The 20,057-nt window shown below is 49.3% G+C and overlaps 1 protein-coding gene across 5 annotated transcripts in view; it reads left to right on the top strand.

The window, feature by feature from the left end:
- Positions 1-20,057, top strand: part of RXRA (retinoid X receptor alpha) — a 218,097-nt gene that overhangs the window by 36,730 nt on the left and 161,310 nt on the right. The gene's annotated exons all lie outside the window — the stretch shown is intronic.

Genomic DNA, 20,057 nt, shown 5'->3' with positions numbered 1-20,057 from the left:
GGATTGACTGAGGGGGGCTCTGATGTCGGGCTCGACGGCGCAGCCTCTTTTGGGAGGAATATCAGCCACTCGGGCGTGACAGCAAGACCGTTGGAGCACTGGGCTTGGGGCGACTCTGCAGTGTCGGTGCATCTGAGCTCTGTTTGTCACTGATCCCTGCCCTGCCTGGGAACGCTTAGCAGGAAGAGGAAAGGACGAGAGGCCCAGGAAGCGAGTGCGTTTGGCCGTGTGGCGAGCGGAAACAACACAGAGAGAGGAGACGAGTGAGATGCATCAGGAGAGGGTTCGCCCACCCCCTTCTTGGCTGCCCGTGAGACAGACACTCTAATATTAGAAGCATATGTTTGTCTCCGAGTGCCAGATGGGTGTTTGTTTCCACTCCGCGGACCCCCGGTGGAAATGTCTAGCATTCACCCTGGCTTTGGGGTTATTAACCAGCCCGGTCCAAACAGGCCTCAAAGCTGTGAACCGGATGGTGGCCCAGCCGGGCTGGGGGTCGGAGCCGGGCCGCGGGGCTGGGAAGGCCGGGTCTATTCCGTGACTGGCAGGGGAGGGGGCGGGGGGCTGGAGAAGGCAGAACAGGTGGGCCTGTGCTCGGTGAGGGTGGTGTGGGGCACTGCTCAGCTTTGCTGTGTGTGCAGATCGCCCCGAGACAGGCCGTGGCAATGTTTCTTCCCCAGCAGTGCCATGTTTTCGTGGCTGGTTTCCAACAGCTGCGTACAGCAAATACGCCTCCGCCACATCAATATTTTGGGGCAAACTCCAAATGGAGGAATCAGATGGCATCAATATTGACATGAGGAGCTTGTGGAACACATCCGGCCCCTGGATTCTTTCGCATGTGTCTTAGACTGGCAGGTGTTCGAGGCACTGAAAAACAAGTGACAGGGATCCTGGCTTGATTCAAACACTGATCCTGATCCTGTAAGGTGCCGCTGGTGAGCGCCCTCAACATCGAGTGTCATTTTCACTTGCAGAGCAAACAATGATTTGAAAATGGGCCTAAAATTCGAAGCCTAGCTAGTGCATTCTAATAATTAATGAGGAGTTACCTTCAGGTTCTTTACAAATATGAATTAATTAGCCTGCTGTGAAGGAGGTCAACATATATAATTATACCCACTTCTCAGGGAAACTGAGGCAGGTGGCGAGGTCACTTGCTCAGAATGTTAATGTTGCTTGCTTGTTAATGTCGGAGCTGGGATTAAAGCCTGGGGGCCAGATTCTCCTCTCTTTTACACTTGTACTTTAAACACAGAGGGCTCCTGGAATCAGGGGTTCAAATCCCAGCATGGTCGACTCACTCATGTCTTTCTGAGAGAGGTAAATTGAGATCCATGCAATTTAAAGTTGGTTCTGTCTGCCTAAGAGATTACCCATTCCATGTCACATTCTACAGGAGTAAGAGACTGCTTTTACACCCTTGGTAAATATTTCCCCTGCAGCAGGCTCAGTGCCCATCCGCTTCTCCCGTTCTACCCCAGAAGTGGCTGGAATTCAATGGTGTCACATGTATATGAAAGGCACTACATAAATATTTTTATTAATATTCTTTATGCACATAAAAACAATCAGTCAGTGTGCGGTGCACATGTACGTTTATTTTTAAAGCACGGTTTGACTGAAGTACATAGTGCAGGGTTTATTACTATTTTTTATTTTGGTGGCATAAAATGTTTATATAAAAAACTCACCTACAGAAACTTGTTGAAACTCGTGTGTCAATATGTGGAAGGGATTAAAACTCAGAGGTCCATTGTGTGCCCTGAACTTTAGTTCTCTGACATTAAAATAGATGAAAGCTAAATGGGTTTTCCCATGAGCTAAGGGAAAATATTCAGCAGACATTGGTTGGCTGTGTCAGCGTCTCTTCACCGGGACCCACCTTGTAGGTGGTCAAGCAATGTCAACAAGCCAGGGGTCAGACTTCCTCAAGGCTGGCAACTGCCCACCCCACGAATGCTGCGTCTCATGGAAAACAGTGTGAGAACAAATCAGAAAACATCCCTATTAAATCAATAATACCTGGGGCTTGGTGGAGCATCCTTAGCAACAGAGGTCTTAAAGTTCCTCTGGTGGTTAAGTTTAAGAGGCCTTGGGAGACCCCTAAGGTCATCTCGGCCACACCTGTCAGAAATGGGCAGAGGATCAAAGGGTGTTTGTGAGTGTCACAGAGCATCAGGAAGGACGTTTTCTCTTCCCTCTGAACGTCTCCGGAAATGGAAGGGCACCACTGTCTTGCAGAACGTGCTGCCTGGCAGTGATGTGGGTCTCAAAACGGCCTTCTTCCAGGGGCAGAGATCCCGGGTAGGGTGTTTGGAGGTCTTTATTGATGAGGCAGCAAACACTGGAACCCATACCTAGAGCTTCTGAGCCACCCAGACCTGCATCCAGGCTTCACACAGTGCTCATCACCATTGTGCCTGAGTGCTTCACGAGGATTATCACAACTGTAGTCCTGTCATCTAGTTTCCGTCAAGGCAGTCAGGACTCGGGGGTTTTGTTCCTTTGTCTTTTGGGTTTTTTTTTTTTTTCTTCCTCTCCTTTCCTCTTCCACCTTCTCGGAAACCAAATGGAAGTTGAGGTTGCTCTTCCCTTCGCAGGCCTGGTCCCGTCATCATCAGGACGACACAGTAAACAGCGTGGTTAGTGTTGGACACAACACCCAGGAGGACCTTTCCCTGTACCAAGAGATTTACAGCCTACGTGTGGATGGATTCGGAGTGATTCATTGTCACCACTTAATATAGACCAGCCATTTCATGGAGTTAGTTCACAGACACACCTGCAATGAGAGCCGCCGCCAGGAAACCAAGGTAAAAAGCCACTTCCAAAAAAAGGCACTGGAGTCATCTGTGATTTATCCTGGTGTGGTTTAGCTCCATGGCTGGGCAGCCAGAGATTTAGAGGTGAGTCCATCCCACCACAGATTCGTAGACCTAAATAAACAGCACATGCCACCTCTGGTTTGTACTTTGTTCTGACTTCTCCAACTCCTCCCCATTCTTGGTTCTTTGAAGCCGCCTCAGAGGGCAGCTCGACGTCTCTGTTTGCAATCAGAGCTGTGTCGAACTAAAACAAATAGCGATGTTTATCTGCCAAAGCATTTGGAACAGCAAGGTGTCAGACTGCAGTTCTGTGCAGGAGAGTCCATTGCGCTTCTTCTCTTCAAGCCAACTGGTTCCCAGCAATAATTTTCTCATCTTGGGCTCTGTAGCCCTTTGGTTGTGGCGATGGGCATCTCACTCTAGCAACGCCTGGTGGATGTTCTACCAAGTTTTGGTGTTGCATCGTCGCGTGCAGACTTCACGGGAAATGGAAGCGTGTGAGTTTGGTTGCTTGCACCCGACCAGCTGAAGCAGAATCACATTCTTCTCATCACCCCTCCAGCTGCTGTCGACTGTGAGTGGAATACATATTTCTCCCAGAAGCTTCTCCAGGGATGGGCTACAGGACCTGACGCTTCCCGGATATTTTGCAGGGCTTTCCTGTGTCCTGCAAATCTATCTGGACGAGGGCAGGGTCTTCCTGAACTGGAGTACTGTGGTGAAGATGGTGCCGTGCATGTCACTGATGTCCTATATCACCATGGTGTCCACGCAGTATTGTCAGCTCCAAATGTTCAAAAATCATACAGCTCCCCCGCCAAACAATAATACATTTGGGGTTCTTTTTGTTTCTCTCCTGGTCCCTGCACTTTCCGAATGCACTGTTCAAGCTTTACTCCACCATCAGGAGGGCCAGAAATGTACTGTGTTGTTGTTTGTTTGTTTGTTTTAAAGGAAAGCTGAGATTCCCCTGTAATCGCAGGTCTCCAGGAGCTGGGGCTTTAAGTAAAACATCAAATAGTGCGAGAGTCACGGGAAAGTCACGAGAGTCGAGAACCCTTTCAGCAGGTGCCATCAGGTGGGGCTGGTTTGCCCCACAGCCCTCTGGGACCCTGGAGATTTCCCCTACCTTTAAACACACTGGTACGGATTCCCTCCCTTGCAGCCACTATCCTCCCGGCCCATGAAGAAGCCTGGATGAGATTCCCCTGAAAAGCCCTACAGGATATTGGTCCTTAGCTGACCACAGCGAACTCACTCCTCCCAGCTGGCGTTTCAAGAAGCCCAAGCTCAGTGGTGGACTAGAGAACATGCTGTTGAACGAGAGGCCGCAGGCCAGGGGTGGTGGCAACACCCGTACGCTAGAAGGTCATCATGAGAGGCTACATCCAGCTTCCACTTTAGCGTTTGACTCCCATTGCCTTCAGTGTGAGCAAGAACAGGTCATTAGAGAGGAAACGGATGCTGGAGTAGCGGGCACGGAGGTCCTGACGTGCCCGCCGTAGCATGGAGATCAGTGGCTTTAGATCACTGCCGTGGTAAATGTGCTCGTGCCCTTTGTAGATTTTATCCAGAGCTTGGATCCTGCGTTCCTGCCGCTCCCGCATTAAACTATCGAGAGAAGTTTTCTCACTGCAGACTGGCTCCTTTCAGGCTGGAAACCATTTCACGGAGGGCTGCCTGTCCTGTAAGCAAATGTTCTGGCTATATGAGAATGCTTGGGGTTTTCTTGCCAATTGTCACTCCCTGAGCCATGCCAAGAATAATTCAGTGGCTTCCAAGACCATCTTTCCCCAAGGATTATTTGTTTCCTCTGCCAGGAAGATTGATTAAAGCTGGTGGGGCCTGGTGACTCAGCCTGGCTTCGCTTAACCCCTTTCCGTGCTCTGTCCCATAGTGTCTCACTTGTGTCCAAAGGAACGGTTGAGATGGTTGCTGAGGTCCTTCAGGGTGGATTGTGTTGGGTTGTGTTAAAAATCCCAGTAGCAGTCGCTTCCCCCTTTCTGTGTAGGAGCATTCCTGGCAGAGCAGAGTCAGAAGGAACAGGCTCAGGAAGCAGGGCATCTTGAAAACATCCTATGATCTTGTCAGCACTTTGTAATCTCCTTTCTGCCTTCTCCCCAGGAAGCTAATTGCAAAGGTGCTGACAAATTCAGAGCCTGTTACAGCCGAACCCATGTTCAAGGCGATGATTAACCAGAACGTCGAAGCAACACACAGGACATCCTGTGATACTTAATTTTTAATCCAAACACCGCCTCCACCGCAAATATCGGTCTCATCCCAACTGGCTGTTTAGAAGCCAAAACTCAGTGATAAAGACCAAGGCCTGGTCTACATTTAAAAATTAGATCGACCTAGCTTCACAGAGAGTTGTGCACGAGGGAAGCACTGCCTACATACAGTACCTTCCCCATCAGATGACCTGGGCGTGTGGAGAGGATTCTTGAAAATTGCTGAGGTGATATTGCCGGGAGGAAGGACAGTCTAGGATCCACCTTCCTTTTTGTTGAGAGATGGAGAAAGTGGAGTGACTATGGCATGAGGCTGAGCTGTGGTTCCTCCCTTCCCCCTCCCCAAATGCTAGGTGCAAAGCAATGAAGCCAATAATTCACAGATCCTTCCACCAGTCCCGCCAGACAGAAAGCAGATCGCAATCTCCTCATGTCACCAGCTGTGATAACCTCTCCTGTGCTCCTGAATGAAAAAGCACGGTGATAACTACAGAACCTGCTCACACCCGCTCATCTTCTTGAATACATGGCTGTTTTAAACAGTAAAGCCCTGACTGCAGATAGGGTAAATTCTAACCTGAGTGGTGGGAATTTAGTCCCAGTGTCCTACAGAGGAATATTATCTTTCTTTCTGTTTTTAGTCTTGATTTTATTTTTTAAAGTGGATTTAGTGCTCCGGTGTATGTGGCTAGATTAAGCGCTTTGAAGATGGAGGGTGAACTCCTGGCCCTGTTGCAGTCAATGGCAAAGCTCTCTTTGACTTCCACAGGGCTAGGATTTCAGCCAGAAACTTCAGAATTGATACAGACCTTCCTCCATCTGGCCCTGACCAGGTGACTCTTCCCCTTCCGGTGGGACTACACCTAGTGGAATAAGTCTCCGTGGCCCACTGAGACCTGGGCGTCTCTGCTGAGTCTAACACCAGTGGGGCTGTTGGGTGCCAGTTGGTTTCGCGGTTTCTTTTGACTCAGTCGAAACCACCACATTCACTTCATGTATGTCACCGGAAAAAGACACCAGGGGTTCCACAGCTTGGTCACTGCCAGGCCCCTCAGTGTTCTCGAGACGGCACAAGGAGGGACCCCGGGAGTGGTGTTCTTACGTTGGGTCTGTTTTGGGACCCGGAATGGGTGGTGGTGTCCCTTTGAAACCTGACGAGGGAGGGGGGAAGCCATAGGGGCAGATCATATGAGGCCTTGATGTGACTGATAAACACGGGGTCACACAAAGAGAAGAGTCTGAGGGGTAGAAAGGCAGCGTGGGTGCAGTGGGAGTGACCATTCCCAGACCCACCACAGACCAAGGGTCTGATGCTTCTCATCATGCACAGACGCCAGTGTTGCATGAAAAGAGGCCTCTGTTGAACTGGTAGCAGCCCAGCCGGACCTCTGCATCCTTGGTGTAATATCAGCTAGATCCCTCCTGGAATCTGACCCTCTTTTTCCAGTGCCACTCATACTGCAATTCCCTTTGAAGTCATTGGGGAGTTGAGGGTGCTGAGCATCTGGCCGGATGGGGCCCTACTTTGCTGAGGGCTGGGGGGGTGGGGGGGAACCCAGCTCCCTTTGTCCTTCCAGCCAGCCCTAACGCATGGACAAGGAGGGATGCAAAGCTGTTGCCGATGGCGGCAAATGGGGAATAAAAAGAGGAAAAAAGAGTAAATTTAAAAAATAGTGCATTGCACTCCTCCGCTCTGGCGGTCTCCATCTCGACTCTCCGAGTGGGCCCTGTTCCCCGACACCACGTTGGTTTTTTAGCTGATGCAACGAGCCGGCCGTTACTTTAATTTTCAACCAGCTTGGGCTTCTGGTGCTTTTTTTTTTTTTTTTTTTTGCAATTGCTACATTACTGTACTTCAGGGAGCAGCCTACCCGTCTGCCTGACTGCACTTCTAGTCTTGCAATAACAGCCGAGTAAACAGGAGCAGAAAGGGCTCTGGGAGGAGAGGGAATTCTTGCCTTCCACTAATGCTAGACTTGGGGTGTTTTTAATTACACGTGTGGTTAAGTGTGGTGTCCCCTAGGGACATCCCAGCTAGGGAGAGATTGCCATGCTAGTGCCAAAAATCTAATGGTAGGAGCATGGGTATAGGGGCCATGACCTTATCTGGGTTCTTGTCTGACTCATCTTTGCCCTCACTGCTGTGGTACATGAACACATCACAACCGTTAGCAGCTTTCATCCTCACCACACCTCTGGGAGGTAGGGACATACTATCCCCATTTTGCCGATAAGGAACAGAAGCTCAGTGGGTGATTAGGTGACTTGGCCAAGTCACGCTGGAAGTCGGTGGCTAAGCGGGGAATTGAACCCATTTCCCTTGAGCTCTGCTCCTGCCCACTTGGCCAGCTTTCCTACCCTGCTCTGCATTCAAAATGCCACATCTGCCCTCTGTGTTCTTAGGCAGATCACTTAATTGCTCGGTGCCTCAGTTTCCCATGTCTAGTAAATGGTTATAATGATATCTTATGCTACAGTGCCCCTCCCACCCCAGAGAGCTTCACAGATTATGTACATGCAGCTGCCTCTGGGGTGGAAGATGACGGCTGCCTGAATTTTAGACTGGGGCACTAGTGCAGACCCTTACAAAAATCCTGAATGCTTCTGAGTTGCAGAGGGATAACCGTGTTAGTCTGTTTTCAGCAAAACAACGAGAGTTCTGTGGCACCTTAGGGGTGCATCTGACGAAGTGGGTTTCTGCCCACGAAAGCTGATGCCCAAATACATTTGTTAGTCTTTAAGGTGCACAGGACTCTCGTTGTTTTAATGCTTCTGTTTTGTTCAAAAGACTCCCACACACTTAACTGCCTGGTACTCCTCAGATGGAGGAAGGGTTGGGATTTGAACCTCTCAATTCAAATTATGCTAAATTGGGAGCCAGTGCCACCCCTTTGAAATGAGTGACACTATAGCCATGTATCTTAGAGGAGAATTAGCCTCTTACATAAGAACGGCCAGACTGGGTCAGACCAATGGTCCATCTAGCCCAGTAGCCTGGCTCTGACCGTGCCAATGTGAGATGCTTCTGGCAGTTGGAGGTTTAGGGCTACCCGGAGAGTGGGGTTGTTGCTTAGACCACTAAGACAGCTAAGGCTCCTCACCTGAGCTGCTCTGAACGTTTGCTAGGTGCTCTGCGATCCTCCGGTGCCGTGTGTGTGTGGTGTGTGCAGTATGGAACACGGTTAGTAAATCCAGACGTCACAGAGCCACTTCCAAAGTGCAGCCCCTATCACAGGCTTGAACAGTGAAGCCCTTGGAAGGAACACATTAGGAGCCTTCTCCTGGTGGAGTCAATGGAAACCGTGCCTGGATAATGATGGAGCAATAACTGAGGAAAAACGTCAGGATTTAGTCCATTGATGTGAATGGGATTTTTACCTGGAGGAAACAATGTGGGAATAAAGCCTTCAGAATTTGGCTCATAGTTTATCTATGGAGAGTGTACAAGATCTAAGGGCAATGTTCTATGTTAAAGGAAGTATTTGGGGCCAGATTTTGTTCCTTTATATTAAGTAGTATCTTACTTCTCAAGTGTGCAGAGGACTAATTACGTACTCAGCGACTGAGGTACTACTCAGTGTGAGGATGTGAGAAGAATCCGGTCCTCTATGGCAGGGAAAAAACATTGAAATTCAACAATATTTACAAAGAAATATAACAATCTCTCCCTGCCGTCTTAAGCAGCCTGCATCAGTCCCTTCAAAATGTTTAGTTTGATTTCCAGATACGCAACAAAAGATCTAAAATGGGAGAGCTGCAATTTCCAGACACTTTTGCTATTAGTGATAGGCAGGAGTTAACCACTGAAGCTTAAATTAATTGTGCGGGTTTTTTTTTTTTTTTTATTGATGCATAATGTATGATGAGAAAAAGTGAAAAAATAATTAAAGTCTGAACAGTGCTGCATGGATTCATTCATTACTAAATCTGGGTCAGCAGCCGGAGAAGGAAAACAAGGGGAGGGGGGCGGTGGTCAGAACGGAAAAACAGGACTTCAGAAACGCTAGAGGCATTTAAAGGAATTCACAAAAGGGTGTTCGAGGCGGCTTGGGAAATCCAAAGTTGCATCCTTTCTTTCTTCCCCCCTCCCAGGGGAAATACCGCCCCCTCTCCCATCTTGCAGGATGTATCTGAGGCACCTCGTTCCGGAGGGGGGATTCCCTCTGCATGTCATTTGGAAGATCATCATTGCTTCGTTTCTGAGATGTGGGTGGGAGAGCAGCAGGTTTGCGTGCTGAAGCAGCAAGGTAACCAAGGTCTTGTCCGCACTAAAAAGTTAGGTCAACCCAGCTATGTCGCTCGCGGGTGTGAAAAATCCACCCCCCCTGTGTGACGTAGTTAAGCCGGCCTAACTCCTGGTGTAGACGGTGCTAGGTTGCTGGAAGAATTCTTCTGTCAACCTAACTACCGCCTCCTGGGGAGGTGGATTAGCTACGCTGATGGAAGGACACTTCTTGCTGGTGTAGGTAGTGTCTACACTGAAGTGCTGCACCCATGTTTCAAGTGTAGATGTGTCCCACGAGAGGAATAAGGAAGGAAGACAGAAAGGGCTGTGCTTGGAGCATGCAACATGTGGGTTAACTAGGAACTCAGCTGGTGATTTAAAAGGGTTCCTTGTTCTGGTGGCACTGGATGAATGGGACAGGACTGGGGGATCCCAAAACGTCAGGGTGAAAATGAGTCTGAGTTGAGGGGGAGTCGGAAGGGTTGGAACAAAGATCCAATTCAAAGCTTGTTAACCAAACAGCTGGTGATTAGGGAGACCAAAAGATCACCTCAGTATCCACTTCAGAGCTCTGCCTCCTTCACTACGCAATGTACGAAGGCTGCAGTTCACCCCTCAGCAGAGAGCTGGCACAGTTTCTGTGTGCTCTGCAGAGGGGCGCATTTTACTCTGAGAGCTATATAGCAGCATGACCTTCCCCAGCTGCGTACTTCAGGCCTAGCCCCGAACCCATGTAAGGCAATGGAGACACTCGTGTTCATTTCACCGGGCTTTGGACCAGGCTCTTTACAAGCCTGAGGTGAGATAATACTCCTACAAAGTGCGCTGCTGATGGGCCATGTGCTATTTTCAGTGGCCCGTAAGTCTGTCAAACCCAAGCAGATTTCCACCAAGAACCTTTCCCCAGTGAGGACTCTTTTCCGGCCAGATGTCAGCATCCTCCTTCCAGCCATGCTGGAGGTAGAGCTGTTTAAAAACAAAAAGAAGCAAGTTTTTCGTTTTTTTTTAAATAACGAGGAAAGAGGATTCCCTCCACCCCACATAAAAAAAACCCAAAGAACCTCCCCACCCATGGTTTTTGTCAAATGACTGAGACCAGACATTGACCACCCTACAGAGAGGGGCGTGGGATGGTACTTAAAGCGCAGGGCCAGCAGAAGATCTAGGTTTGATTTTTGGCTCTGCCGCAGACTCCCTGTGTAATGCAGGGCAAGTCACTTCAGACTCGGGTGGGTCTGTCTGCCCTGCCTGTGGGCTGTGGTCCACAGATTCCCACCTGTGCCCTGGAAACAGCTGTGTAGACATTCCAGCCTGGGGGTGGGGGGTGGACTGGAAAGCCTGAGCTCTGGCCTGTGTCACAACCTCAAAGCGCCGCCTACACAGCTGTTGGTGGTGCACCAGCATGAGCCCCGCTACCACGGGTCTGTGGGCCCAGGCTGGGAGACTCGCACCCAGATGCAGTGTAGACAGAACCCTGCGTGTCATTCCCCAGCTCTGCAACATCTAATTGGATTGAAAGTTCCTCAGGGCAGGGATTGCCTCTTTCTATGTATTGCACAGAGCCGAGCACAATGGGGCCTGATGTCAGTGAAGCTTCGAGGAACACAGTAATGCAAATAATATTTAATAATAATTACAGCTGGTAATTCTTCATTTATAATACATGGTACTCGCTCTTGATGTACACACACACATATTCCCAGACAGAACTACTGCAGTCACCCTCACACGTCTGCACATTTTTATCGTCCTCCTAAGATATACTTCCTGCTCTCTTGCAGATCTACTTGTGTTGTGTGGAGACCATAAATAAACCGAGGTTGGATTTAGAAGCTTGCGTTGTTGCCGGGAGGATGATATAATCTTGCCCACACTAGAAATGGCAGAAGGGGATGGTTTTAAGGAGGGAAATAAATAGGTATTGATTGTACTTCAGCGGTGGTGTGTATGTGGCTGCATTTATGTCTCAATGAACGTTATGAGGCAGATCTTCAGCTGGGATAAGAGCTGTGACAGTTTCCACCCAGATGAGGAGCCGTTCCTACGTTTATTGTGGATAATATAAGTTGGCTGGGGTCTGATACAGCCACCAGTGCAATGTAGAGCAGTCGTAGAGCATACCTGTATGGTGTGTGTTCATGTGTATTTATGCCTGTACGCAGAGTGTGTATGTTGTGTGTACAAGAGTGGGCAGAGATTTCCCTTTGTTAAGTTTACCTCTCTCACTAGCCAGTTTTCTAGAGATCCTAGACACGCTGCTTTCTATGCAGGCATCTGATTTCTGCCGTCGCTTCCTTCAGTCCGACTGGCCTTCGCTTTATTCTAGGCAAAATCAAGGGATCCTTCCACTGGGAAGAAATGGTTACAGCAGGAAGCCCAGTTGTTTTCCCACACCTGGATGGGGAGGGAATATTGAATCAGAGGGAAGTAATAACGCTTCTAATTTTCCTGTGTGATTTAATAAAAATGTAAATTGACTTTGGGTGGATGACTCACTCTGGCGGATGGCGTTGATCAAGATTAATTGGCTGCTGCTTATGCCCAGTTGGGCTTTGTTTCTTCCCTGAAAGAACAATCCAAACTTCAGTGCAAAGGCAACAAAACAAAGCAAAATCTCTGACCGGTGCATGCCTTGGGGCTGGGTAGGAGGAGAGCCGTGAAATTGGCATGTCCAGGATGCAGTGACATTGACTGGTTGTCTGGGAATGACTTCATAACAAAGGAAGAACAACCCCTGGCCTTTATTTTTTGTTACTACCAAATAGGGCCAAAGTGAGGATCATGTCGTGGGCCCTATCTAGACTAGGAAAATAAATTATGTTTAAAAACGTGTTCACTTAGACATTTGAACTAACTGATTTTTAGCCACGCAGGCTTTGACACCATGTTAGCTGGTCGTGTTCAACTCTAGGCACCCAAGTTTAGATCAGATCTTAGGGTGACAAGTGATGAGTTATGTTTCAAGTCCTGCACTCGTGTGTGTGTGTGTGAGAGAGAAATCCAAAGCAACTTCTCTTAGGAGAGAGCTAGGATCTTTTCATTGATTTATCTGGTGTTGATTAAAGCGTCCTGGTGTCAGAACCATTAGGCTAACTGTAAGGCGCTGTGCAGTTTTATTTGGTCTTCACATGGGCAAGGCTGGCATGCCGCACCACATGCATCTGCGCCTGGGTTCCCAACCTTGCACTTCAGTTTTTACTGACATGAAGATCTGAAGTTGATTCTTTTACTGACCCGGTAAAAATACCATAAACAATACAGTAATGTCACAAAAGTGTGTACTCACTCGTGATATTCTGCACACAGGACTTTGGAATGATGCAGTTGTTCTAGCTGCAGTTAATTGATCGATCGGGTTCTCTGGGCGTGGGCAATAATAGAAACCAGGAAATTGATAAAGTCGTGATCAGCGTGGTTTGATGATACAAGAAGTGATTCTGAACGACGACAATCAATGACAAAATACAAGGTGTTTTATTTCTACCCAATTTTACGGACATTTTCATTTATTTACGGATTTATTGACAGTGTGAAAATTGCACATTTTTTTACTGACTGTGCAAAAATGTACAGGCGGTTGGCAACCCTGATATTCTGCGCTTCCTCCATCAGCTCTTTGCTGGTGGATGTGGAAGCTCATTCTGCAATCAACGTGACGGGGCCCGTTCTGCTAACGCTCGGGAGGCCACGTTTGCAAACAAACGTTCAGCGCCCACGGCAGCGGCCACATTTTCCAAACAGCTCAGGATTCCCATTCAAGCACCTAAGTGAAGGCCTGCTTTTCAAAAGCGCCCAGCACCCAACATGCTGTTGAGAAAAATCTGACCCTGGTCGCAGGTGCTGAGCCCTTCTGAAAATTCCAGCCATAGCGTCTCAACCTGAAATACATTGGCAGACCTGCTTGTGATATGGGGGAGGCAGGACTGGAACAGCAAAGGGGGTGGGGAGGTTGCAGGTCAGGCGTTAGGTGCAGGGATACAGCCCTGGAACTTCAGGGGGTGCTGCAGGTCATTCATGAATTGCATTGGCAGAGTTGTGGGGGGGGCAGGGGCGGCATAGCAGGGATGTTGCGTTTCACAAGTGAGGTTTGTCAGCAGAGTGGCGTGGGTACTCGGGTGGACTAGCAAAGGGTGCTGTGTCTTATGAATGAGGTGCCTGAACAGAGGTGGGAGCAGGGAAGCTTGCACAGTTGGTAAAAGGAAATGCTTACTTACACAGTGCGTAAATAACCTTTGGAACTCACCACCACAAGGTAATGCGAGGCCAAGAGAGTAGCAGGAATTGGAAAGGGATCAGGCTCTTTATGGCGGGGACTGTCAGTTACTGCTCTTTGTATGTAAATGAAAAGGGCTTGGCTCCGAGCTCCACGAGGCCTCCGGAATACAAACAACAACAACATTAAAGTACAATAGATAGAATAACCTATTGTAGATAGATACAATAATTCTGTCTATTGTAGTTTATTAAGTTATGATAACTCTCTTAGTAATAGTTATGCATTAGTGTACAGTTATTCCGTTAGTTTATATGCATGAGCCCTCATGCTTCAGGCCATAAACCAACCTCTGACTGCTTGGGGTCAGGAAGACACTTCCCTTATGAATCGATTATTCCATATTCATGAATTATGCACCTTCCTCTGAAGCATCTGGCACTGGCCACTGTCAGAGACAGAATAACAATCTAAGTAGGCTATTGATCTGATCTGCTGCGGTGATTCCTATGTTCTTATGTTCACGAGGCTTGCTGGATTTATACCCACTCCAAGCTTGTGCTGTCTGTCTAACAGTCCCTCGCTTCCGCTAGCAGTGAGATCATACAGGAAAATCTCAGATGGCGACGTGACAGACAGTGGGGCATGGTCACAGCTGGCAGAGCAGGGCTGCAGTGACAGAGCCGGGCATAGACAGGAGCGGCTCCGGACCCAAATGACCTGTGCATTTTACGAAGTCAGGGTTAGCTCTAGCCAAGGAGAGAGGGGGAATAAAAAGCCCCCAAGGTCTGAACGGACTTGAATATGGGCGCTTCCCACCTGAGCTGCGTGAGGGAATCCATGGCAAACAGCTCCTTGATTTTTCCCAAGTCAACAGGCATGACTAAGACCCAGTTCTGTCGAAAGTAATGAAGTGAGAGCTCTTCCCTTTAGTTATTTTTAATGCACTGAGCCTGCATCGGTTCTCCTCCAGCTCTTGGAAATAAGCGAGAGCTGCCCTCTGTTTGCAAAGCAGAGGGGCGAACATCCTAGCACTTCCGAGTTTCTGCGTCCACCTCCAGGTGCGGGGGATGTGTGTGTGGGGGGATGTTTTATTCGTTCGGCTATCACAGTTGATGGGCTCCACTGCATTTGTGCCCAGGCCCCTCCCCATCCAGTTTTATTAGCATAAGAACAGATGCTTGGTACTAGCGCCTGAAACAGTGACAACAGCTGCAGTTCAGTGTTTGGCCCCACACGCTGCAGTTGCTGGAATACCGGCGCTAGGCAGTCAGTCCATGTGGCTCGCACTGTGCTTTCCCAGTGGCTATGCTGCATGGCTTGACCACCCTGCAATTCTATCTCCTCCAAGGGCAGTGTGATCCTGAGAAGCCCTGCATCTTGCTGAGAAAGTCTGGGCATAGGCCTGGATCCTCAGAGTATGTAGGCAGCTATATTTGAGGATCTGGGACATAGTTCCTTCTTGTCCCATCAGTACCGACCCTCCATGTGACCAGAGTTAGGCAACACCCTTCTCACCCATCAGCAGGGAGCCTGAATGCGCTCTCCAGCACTTCCCGTCACCAGCTCCGAGTGCCTCACCCTAATTCCGCACTGCATGTGCAGGCAGCATGATTGTGTGTCCCCGAGACGACCCTCCCAGTGACCCAGTTATGCTGCTGGACATCCGGTGATGCTAATGGGCCTGATTCTCCACTCATTGATGCCAGCATGGATCACCGTCCCCAGTGGAGCTACTTCTGATTGATGTGTGTGAAAGGGATCCCACAAAGAGGCAGGCTGGTCTTGGTGTTAAGGCACCCTCCTGGGATTCTAGGGAAATGGGTTCAATTCCTGGCTCTGACACAGATTTGCTATGTGACCTTGGCCAAGTTTCTTAGACTCTCGGGCCAAAAGTGACTAATTATTTTGGGTGCCCAGGAGGAGGCTCCTTAAAAAGCCTAATTTTCAGAAGGGTGAGTGCTCAGCGCTTTCCAAAAAAGACTGGATTAAAGAGTCTGAAATTGGGCCTCACAAAAGCACCCCAAATCACTGGTCGCTTTTAAAAATCTTTGCCAGCTCTGTGCCTCTGTACCCCATCTGTAAAATAGGGATAATAATACTTCCTCTCTCTTTGGCTGTGTGCTTCGATTGCAAACCCTTTGAAGCAGGGTCTCTCTCTCACGATACTTTCATGCAGCGCATAGCTCAACAGCTTCTCCGGCTCAGCTGGCACTTTTAGGCACGGCTGGAGCACCTATAATAATAACGATGGTGAATTTATTTGGGTGTAAATCCAGTTGAATTCAGTTGGTGTGCAGATCAATGCAGCTACTGCAGATTTGTGCAGCGCTTAGCACAGTTGGTCTCTGGTCCAGGATTGGAGCTCCTAGGCACTACTGCAATAAATCATTGCCCTACGTGATGCCCTGCAGTTAGGGGGGTAGGAGCAAGACACCCCTTTATGCTACTCCAGACGGGTTTGTTGCTTCCTGACACTATGGCCTGCACTCCTGGTGGGATGGGCAGGGCAAAATGGGGTGGATCGGCATCTTCTTGGTGTGCTGTGGTAGCGGCTGCTGCTTTGTCTGCCTGGCTGGGACAAACAAATGGGAACAGATTGGCTATTAAGAGATCAAATCGCTGCCGGCTGAGCTGTCCTCTCCGCCTGCTTCATGCTTGGGAGTCGTTCAAGTGCTCTGACTTCTTTCCTTTGCCATCATGTCTTCTCCAGTGCAACGCGCTGTAGCTTCCAGCGTGGCAGCTGCAGAGGATGGATTATTTGGCACCAGGCGTGGATTTCTGTACATCCCTCCCCGTCTCCCTCCCACCCTTTGCCCACCCCACCCCCTTCCGTCCTCTCATTAATTTTTGATCTCTCTCGCTCTCTTCTGCTCCCGAGAACGGGAGATGCAGGGAAGCAGGAAACCTAGACCCGCTGCCAGATGGCTAGAAATGGAGCATCTGTAATACTTTATCAGAAGAAATTACAGCCGAATCGCTCACTGTGATTAAACAGACCCTCTGCTAGCCAGTTGAACAGTTTCAGCCTCTCGTGACAGGATGTGAAATGAAGGAGCAGGCTCATGTGAGGTATCAGCCTGTGCTGGGGTGGGGAACAGAGACATTAGCACCGGGTCTGGGGGGATGGGAAGAGGCAGAGAGAAATTGCAGGCGGTGGTGAATTTTGTGGTGCTGGTTTCTGAAGGCCTCTCTCCTGGTCTTTCCTTTCAAGGCTCCTCTTGCAAGAATGTCTCTGGCTTAAGGTCCCTTGAGAATTCCCGGTGGTTTACGCACCGGTCAAGCTGTGACCATTCAAATGAATAGTCACCCGCTAAATCCAAAGCCACGGACTGCCGGAGTACGTCTACACTTCGATCCGGGAGGGGCGTAATTCCCAGCGGCAGGACCCGTACCGCGCTAGCTCTGATCCAGCTTGCCCACTAGAAATGGACTGGAGCCTTGGAGGCGTGAGCGGCAGGATGCGTACCCATCCGAAACACAAGGCACATATTCCGTCAGCTAGCGCCCCCGCCCCCACCGCTCGCACCTCCACGGCTCCATCGATGAGAGCTAGCGCAGGCATGTCTCCTTGAGCTGAGAATTACACCTGCAGCGCCAAGTCCAAACGTACCCGTCAGGACCCCGCCCGATCTCAGTTACGCCGGTGTAAATCCGTGTAGGGTTCTGTGAAGGTACTCCAGCTTTACACAGCAGAATTCAGAATCTAACCCGTAGCCTCTTACAAAGCAGACTTCTCCCCTCCCGTCTCCCTGTGTCTTTGGAATGTCTCCCTGATTTGGAGACTAGCCGGGCTGTTTGGAAAATCACATGGAGATGGGTGGAAGAAACTGATGGGGCTGCCCTTTGCTTTCTGTGACTTGCCTTCCTTCCCCGGCCCCGCTCCAAATCTTCTGCCTTAAAAAAAAACAACAAACCAACCCAAAGCAAACCACCCTGCGGTCTGGTGACATTTTTGCTTCTGAAAATCCTGATCCGTTGTGAAAAGGCAGAGTTAGACGAGGCAGCAGGGAGACAGCAGGGAGGGCCGGGCATGGATCTCAACAAACAAACATGGACAGGTGTAATGTCACCTTCCTCCTCCTCCGCTAGTGACAGACCGGGTTTGGGGAGTCTGCCCCTCACAGATCACCTTGAACTGGGTACTTCCAGCGCGCCGAGGTTTTGGTTGCTGTTCACAATTAGCACTTCCCATTGCAGCTCCAGCAGCCGAAGCACTTCCTAACGGAGGGACCCAGTGACATTTTACAGACGGGGAAACTGAGAGGCAGCAAGGGGACGTGACTTCCTGAAGGTTACCTGGGGAGTCAGTGGCAGACCCAGGAATACAAATCACCTCTCCCAACTTTTGCTGTCCACACTGCTCCTTTGCTTTGGTGCTACACTAAACTCACGTGGCCAAATCCATGGTCCCACTGAATTCAACGGTCAACTCCCATTGGCTTCTCTGGCACCGGGGTGTGGCCCAGGCCTATGCAGTGGGCGTGGCTATCCACTCCTCCCCCTCCCCCCATCTTTGTTTACATTCACGCCAGGTGCCAAAGTGGCCATCAAACGTTAGCAAGTGATTCTCCCCTCCTCAGGGCTGGGTGTAACCTTCACGACACACTGTGTGGGCAACGGAGAATCAATCATTGAAGCTCTGACTTATTGCATGGGCTGCACGTTTTCATGCGATATTTGCTTCCCGGGCAATGAGGAGGTGACCTGAACTTTTAAAAGCAGGAGGGATCTGCTAATGCCGTTGTAATGGGAGGGTGTGAGTGCGTCTGCAGGCTAAGGGGGGGTCGGAGTGTGTGGACATCTTAAATAGCGTGGGAGGGGGTTGGCAGTTGGGGGGCAAGGTGCGTGTGTGTGTGTCTGGCCGTCTCCCAAGACCTGGCATCTGGATGTAGCCTGAGATGGGGTGCCGAAGGCTTTGGGACAGATCCTAAGCAATGCGGTGCATCTGCAACTCCCCGTGAAGTCAAAGGAGATCCATCCATCCTCCATCACTCATCCCTGTCCGTGATTCGCAAGCGCTCCACATCTCCCAGCATTTAGCCCTTTGGTTCCTCAGCTGAGAAAATTATCATGCCACATTTGTCTCTGTGTGTCTGGGGAACTGGGGCAGCTGGGGCATTGTTGTTAGGGTTTGGTTGCTGGAAGAAGAAACAAGGTTTCCTTGGTGGAGAAGGGGAATGGGGTGGGGGGAGACGGAGACTGGAGCTTTTTTTTAGTTGCTGTGGGAAGGTTTGAGGGTTGCGGCAGTGATGGTGGAGCTCCTCCTGGGTTATGAAAAAGCAACTGCTAGTTTCTGGTCTTATACGCACATAGACGCCCAGACAGGGTCTTGAAATGGTCCAAAGGAATTTCCAATCAGCAGCCAGGTAGCAGCATGCCCCACAACAGTAATCTTGGAATGCGTCTGCCGTAGTGTTCTCCGGCAGGGGAGGAGGAACTGTACACCTTGAGAAACATTATCCCTTTCCTTGCCGGTAAATATTTCATGAGTGGATTAAAAATTTAAGCCAAAATGAGCTCTGCCATCAGCAGAAACCGGCTCGGTTTCAAGTTCTGTTTAAGTATTTTTCTTTATAATGTAGCTGTGTCAATTAGAAAATGACATTGCTATTTAAAATGCTGTTCCGTGGCCCTCTTTAATTAAGGCAGCGGTATAATACCAATCTGCTCTCATTAATGAATTTTTAACAATCAGAATGAGAGGTGGATGACGCACTGTTGGGTTTGCAGAGTGAATACCTCTTCTTGTGCTGATGCTGGACAGATTTAAAGGGACAGTGTCTGATTCAGTGCTCCCCCCCCATAGAGTTAGGATGAAATATACACATTTAAGAAGGGCGAACAATTCATCTTGTTAGGAATCAAAACCACAGCTCTAGACTGCAGTTTCTGTGATAACAATAGCATGTGGCACGTTGCATCCTTTGCAGAAGGGAACAAATGAAGATCCTTGTGGGATAGGTAAGGAAAGTGTTATTCCCAGTCTACAGATGAGGAAATTCAGGCGTAGATGGTACATAACTTGCTCAAAGCACCCTAGGTCCAGGTACCACACCATCATGATGGTAATGGGAAGGCTTCAACACGCTTTGGAATGGTTCTCTGGGGTGTCAGATTAGAACTCAGAAATTCCTGGGTCCCTATCAAGTGCGTAATCCACCAGACTATGCAGCTGTCAGGTTTCTGCCTCTTGTTAGGATTGTTCTGAAGGCCAGACGGCTCAGATCTTCAGAATAAGGAGCTAGCTATTGTCACGTCACCCTGCTTATTCCTGTTGGTCTGAGGAAAGATACCTGATGGCAAGGTAGATGCCATTTACGGGACAGTAATTTTTCTGGAACTGTGTGATAAAGAGTCATAGGAATTAGTTATGGGAAAGACCAAGTCTTTTTCCACTGGGGATTGCTCCCCAAATATTGTATTTCCTAGTGCTTAGACCTTGGAAATCTGTCATCTCGCTCCAGCCTGGCCCTTGGAAATTCATTCTGGGACAATGTTCCCTTGTCTGGAGTGAAGAGAAGGAGCCAATTCCTCAAGTAGGGAACTGCTGCTGG

Source organism: Emydura macquarii, unplaced genomic scaffold (genome assembly GCF_026122565.2).
Source record: "Emydura macquarii macquarii isolate MOO-44397 ecotype Brisbane River unplaced genomic scaffold, CSIRO-AGI_Emac_v2 contig_691, whole genome shotgun sequence".
NCBI lineage: Eukaryota > Metazoa > Chordata > Testudines > Chelidae > Emydura > Emydura macquarii.
Note: the sequence above shows the minus strand (reverse complement) of the source record. Positions and strands in the feature narration are given on the sequence as shown.